The 6,453-nt window shown below is 40.7% G+C and overlaps 1 non-coding gene across 1 annotated transcript; it reads left to right on the forward strand.

Annotated features, from left to right (window-relative positions):
- The first annotated feature begins 435 nt into the window (after window positions 1–435).
- Window positions 436–507, forward strand: TRNAQ-UUG (transfer RNA glutamine (anticodon UUG)). The gene has a single exon. It is a non-coding gene; the product is annotated as a tRNA-Gln (tRNA).
- Window positions 508–6,453: the final 5,946 nt, after the last annotated feature.

Consider the following 6,453-nt stretch of genomic DNA (forward strand, 5'->3'; position numbering starts at 1 on the left):
ACAGCACCACACGGGTGATCCAGCAGCGCCTGGGAATGAGAGATAATCTGGATTGAGAGCAGGAAGAGAAGTGTAGCTCCGATGTCTTGGATGAAGAATCATTACAGTAGACCCAAGACACTCCCCTTGAAGGGTCTGGATGGTGCTGAGGAGGATTTAAACCTCTCCTGAAACTGAACATCTACAATACTAACACAGATCTTCGCTGTAGAATCAAATTCCCTCTATTTTGCCGGATTAGGTTTCGATCTCACAGAATTTCATCGGATAGTCCCGTTTACCTTCCCTAAAATAAGGGAACACCCAGGCGAGAGTAAGTAGGAAAGTATAATGTAAAGGTTTAGTCTGGTGACGAGGGAAAATGGCGAGTCGGGTTAGCGGAGTCCCAGGAAGGCGACTCATTGTATTCTCAGCTGAGACTAAAGCTCACATCTGGGTCCCATGGTGTAATGGTTAGCACCCTGGACTTTGAATCCAGAGATCCGAGTTCGAGTCTCGGTGGGACCTTCGCTGACTTTTCGTCTCCCAGGGGCTCTTTTTTTTTCCAAAATTTTTGAATGAGAGGGGAATGTTGTTCGAGGGTCCTTGTTTATTATTTTTGGGCAGTGTTTTACCACTTACTGTTAAATATAAAAAAAAAATAATTCACGATAAACTTTGGAAAAGTTTTTGTTGGAACGATAAGAACCATTACACAAATAACCCGCACATAGAAGAGAGGAGCTTACGACGACGTTTCGGTCCGACTTGGACCATTTACTAATCAGAAGTGGAGCAGGACGGGTATATATAGGCAGAAAGAGGTAGTAGTAGCAGCAGCAGCAGCAGCAGCAGCAAGCAATAGCAGAGCCAGCAGCAGCAGCAGCAGCAGCTGCAGCAGAGCAGCAGCAGCAGTGCAGAAAACAGCAGCAGCAGCAGCAGCAGCAGCAGCAGCAGCAGCAGCAGCAAACAGCAGCTAGCAGCAGCAGCATAGCAGCTAGCAGCAGCAGCAGCAGTACAGCAGCAGCAGCAGCAGCAGCAGCAGCAGCAGCAGCAGCAGCAGCAGCAGAAAACAGCAGCAGCAGCAGCAGCAGCAGCAGTAGCAGCAGCAGCAGCAGCAGCAGCAAGCAGCAGCCAGCAGCAGAGCAGCAGCAACAGCAGCAGCAGCAGCAGCAGCAGCCAGCAGCAGAGCAGCAGCAGCAGCAAGAGCAGCAGCAGTAGCAGCAGCAGCAGCAGGAGGCAGGGCAGTAGTACTGCGTAGTAGCAGAGACCACCACCTACCACCTCCACCCCTACTACTACTGCTACTTCTACTACTACTACTACTACTACTACTACTACTACTACTACTACCACCACTACCTCTTCCTGCCTATATATACCCGTCCTGCTCCACTTCTGATTAGTGTGACTATGTAAATGGTCCAAGTTGGACCAAAACGTCGTCATAAGCTCCTCTCTTCTATATGCGGGTTATTTGTGTATCGTTCCAGTCACGGTATTGTGCCTTTTTTGTTATTTATAAGAACCATTATGAGAAAGTTATAACCGCTCTATTAGAGTCAAGACTTTAAATCCCCAATGGATTTTTAAAGGAGTCGACTGTTGACAAACTACATCGGGTCACGATAGTCACAATGACTTCACTAGTAAACAAGTACGCTTATTTAAGAAGAGGTACGATAAAGCTCATGGAGCAGAAAGAGTGACCTAATAGCGACTAGTGAAGAGGCGAGGCCAAGAGCTGTGAATTGACCCCTGCAACCATAACTAGGTGAGTACATCTACGTGAGTACAGGTACACATAAGTACAATTATCATAAATAGTGCTGATTACCTAGGGTAACCCAAAAGAGTCAGACTATTTCCGTTGGGTTTTCCTAGGTTATACCTTCATAATGTACAATGTATGTGCCCACAACATGTTTGCCCTCAACACCATTGTAAAAATATGTTTGCAAACATAAATAAAAATTTGCTTATATTATTTGGCTTACACTGAGTTACTAGCAGCTGAGGCGACCTTCTGAGCAAGAATTCCACGTATTATTACCACTGATTTCGTTCTCTGTAGTAAGTTTGGGAGAGAGTTAAAACTTTGCACAAGACATAGTTTGCAGAGTGGAACTTTACTGAAACGTTTCGCCTGTGGAAGCGGAACGTATGAGCGAAACGTCTCGGTTAAGTTTCCCTCTGCAAACTCTGTCCTTTCCACTTGTCGGTCTTACGCCGTTTGTCTTCAGGGTAAAACTGTGTCGCCCTGAGAATTGTTATAAAACTCACGACCAGTTTGGAAAGAAACTACAGTACACTGGGGATAAAGTGTACTGTAGTTTCTCTACAAATTGGTGAGGGGGATTTGATCCTAGAAACAGAGGGGGTAGGAACTCCATTTTTTTTAGCCAAAGCCTTTCACCAGCGAGCAAGCGTCTATAGCCACAACAAATGTTGTAGCGTACACTGGAGCTGCTACAACAACGACGGAGAGTATAGAAGCGAATACGAACGCGCTCAAACAAATACACAGACACACATACACACACACAGACACACACACACACACACACACACACACACACACACACACACACACAAAATTTTTATTGCATCTGTCAAACATAAAAGAACCCCCCCCCCCACATACACATTCATAAAAGCTGTAAAAACTCCTGAATGAAATTGGGGGATGGTCGCAGAAATAGTTGCTGATATTTAACCCTGACAAAATATAAAGTAATGCAGCTGGGAAACTGAGAAACAAGAAAAAATTCACAAACATATAAAATATAAGGACCTGAAATAACAATTACCGCAAACCTGCCTCTCGAGGCAAATAAAAACAAGAGCATCGGCTGGAAAATGTTAAGCTTACAAACCTAAGTGGCATTCAGGAAGTTGAAGACAACCTCTTTCAATGCACAAATTACCTCATACGTGCGAGCCATGCGTGAGTCTGCAGCACCAGTGTAGAACCCTCACGTAGTATAAAACAAAACGAAGCTTGAGAAAGAACAAAGAAGAGCATCACGTCTCGTCCCTGAATTTAGGAAAATGAGGTATAATATCACTTGGAGAAACAAAGAGAGGGAGAGAAGGGATACGACCACGACATACAAAATACTATTAGGAATTACATATTAATGATGTATAAAACAGACAAGTATATGGATAAAACACGTACAATATAAGCTTAGCACCTGATTCAAGAATAACAATTGGGAATATTAATGAGGAATGGTTAGAAAATAACACCCAAATGATTTACAGGAGAACCCAGGAAACATTTCTTCAACTTAAAGAGTGATAATGAAGTGAAATAAACAGAACACCGGATAAAAAGATCACATGATGAAATCTTTAATTTTTAAAGGGGCGGACCGATAAGCCATCGGAAGGCCACGGTAATAATAATAATAATAATAATAATAATAATAATAATAATAATAATAATAATAATAATAATAATAATAATAATAACAAAAATATTTATTTTTACGAGTACATGTACAACTTATACATACCATAGCTGATATCAGTGAGATACTATATAGAAAGCCGCTTGTTATGCTGATCATTTCGGGCAAATTAGGTCAATTTTTTTCCCCACTATGCGACCCACACCCTAGCACCCAGGTACAAGTTTTACTGATAGGTGAAAAGGGACAGCAGGTGTCTTAAAGAAACTTGTTCTAATGCTTCCAGCCGTACTGGAGATCGAACCACGGACCTCAGTGTGTGAGCTGAGTGCGCTAACAACCGAGTTGATCATCATAGCGCTAAGCTTTGAGTCAGAAATCATTTATCCTGTTTTCTGATCAATAATATGTTATTAACACTGAACAATGATATACGGGATTATAGAAAAAAAAAACCAGATCTATTAGGCCTAGTTACTGTCAATATTCGAAAGACGCTGATCCAGAAGCTAGAGCTTAACACTTTCCTTTTTGTGAACATAAATACGTAATCACAAATAATTAATGTACAAGTTAACACATACAACAAACAGGCAAACAAAAATACATTGAAACACACTCAAACAGCGACAATAATAGAATAAACATACATTCACAAAGCAACAGACACATTCATAAACAAGCACCAACACGCATAAACAAGCACCAACACGCATAAACAAGCACCAACATATAATATAATATGTGTATCTCACTTAGGCACAATAATCACAGTGTAAACAAACAAAAGCTTCTCTAAGTAATCTCAACTAAATGGTTCATCACAAGACATATAATATCAAAATATCACCTCATTAAGAATTAACTGAACATATATACCTGAGCGCTTAATGTGTTTACACGTGTTTACAACAGCGCTTAATGTGTTTACACATATGTTTACAACATGTTAGGTAAAACGAAACAAATGCAACTAATGTGACATTTTATCGCGGCAACGTTTCGCTCTCCAGGAGCTTTGTCAAGCTACTGGTAATTCTACCAACATTAATATTAACAAGTTTACAGCAGTTACAGAGAAGAATGGAGGAAGCACAACTTCCAGGTTCCTGTATGTAATTATCTCGGGGAAGAGTTGCAGCACGCTGCGGATATATTCAGTTTTTTTTTTTTTGGGTAAGCAGAAATTAAACAAAGGATCTCGTCGAGTGAATATTATATTCGTGGGAAAGCGTTAAACCCAAATGGGCCACACAGAGCCCCTGGAAGGAGAAGCTAGGTAGTAGCAGCTACGGTTCCTTGACTAAAGAGCCCTTCAGTGTTATAAATCTGTCTCTCTTTAAGGGAATTCTTGCTCTATTAAACTCTAACAACACACAGCCGCCTCGAAATTGTTATTGCGGAGAGACAAAAAATAAAGTGAACTAGAATTAACCAAAGAAAACGTGAAATTTTGCGTTGTTTTGATGATTTCAAATGTTTAAGAAATTAAAAAAAAGTGAAGTTTGTTGCTAGTAAACACGAGGACGAAGAAAAAATTGCATTCTTAACTTATCTGTGTCAAAAAAAAAAATAGAAGAGGGTTAAAGAGCAGCAGCAGCAGCAGCAGAAACAACAACAACAACAACAACAACAACAACAACAACAACAACAACAACAACAACAACAACAACAACAACAACAACACAGCAGCAGCAGCACCAGGTGTGACTTGAGCCTCGTCACGTCGAGAATTGATCGAGGTGACACACGACACTTGTTTCAACCCGGAAGAAATGCACTTTTTTTTTAGGGGGGGGGAGTCTATGTTTATTTAAGAGTAGCGTGTGTTCACTCTTGTGCTCCCACTCTTTTTTTCGTTTTTCTTCTATCAGTTTCCGTGCGAGTGTTTTTGTTCTTGCCTGTAAGCTTCCCAATCTTACAGAACTTCCTGGTCTTCCCGATCTTCTAGAACTTCCTGGTCTTCCCGACCTTCCAGAAATTCCTGGTCTTTTCAAATATTCAGGATTCTCCGGAATATATAAAATATCTATCTTCCTTCATTAGCACATATTTGTCTCATTCTAAGTATTCCCCATCTCTTCTGTCTGCCGCAGTTACGCTCTTTTTTCTCCACTCTAGCTCTGTAAGACGTTCTAGGTCCAGACCATCTAGATCTTCCAGACCTTCTAAATCTTCCAGGCGATTTAGATCTTCCAGACCTAGTTCCAGATCTAAATCTTCCAGACTTCTCAGACATTCAAAACACACTTGACCCTCTAGACATTCCAGACCTTGTACATTTTCCAGACACCCTGAATATCTTCAAGATCTTCTAGATCACGAGTCACAGAAGGGGTGGGGTTAGAACCCAAGGCAAGCGACACTCTTGCCGTGGGTTCGAACTCCACCAATTCTAAGATTTGTCTACATTTGTGTTACTGCGACCTATAGATCATCCAGACCGAGATCTTCCAGACCTTCTAGATCATGCAGACCTTCTAGATCATCCAAACCGAGAGCTTCCAGACCTTCTAGATCACCCAGAATGAGATCTTCTAGATCACCCAGACCTTCTAGATCTTTCAGATCTAAATCTACCAGACCTTCGGAATAATGATAATTCATGAGAAAGTCCTGGACGCCGGAGAAAGGGGTCGTGTTTACTGATACTTTTACCTTCCCTGAGTCGGCGCTGATTGCTTACCAAACCCCAGACATTGCGTGGTCCCTATGGGTTTAGCGCCTACCCCATTAATTCACTATGGAGCTTAGCGATCTTTTCTCCTCCTGCATTTTGAGCCTTGAAGGGGCTCTTGATATATATATATATATATATATATATATATATATATATATATATATATATATATATATATATATATATATATATATATATATATATATATATATGTATGTATTCTCATTACTAGAGCACTTTGGTTGTACAAATCTGCAATAAAATGTGAATACAATATATTCTGCATGTTGATTCAATTATTTTCTTTGCTATCAAACATTGTATGAGAGTTTGGAATGCACAAGCCAATAAAAGTTAGACACTCTTGCTCTAGAAGGT

Source organism: Cherax quadricarinatus, chromosome 15, assembly GCF_038502225.1.
Source record: "Cherax quadricarinatus isolate ZL_2023a chromosome 15, ASM3850222v1, whole genome shotgun sequence".
Lineage (NCBI taxonomy): Eukaryota > Metazoa > Arthropoda > Malacostraca > Decapoda > Parastacidae > Cherax > Cherax quadricarinatus.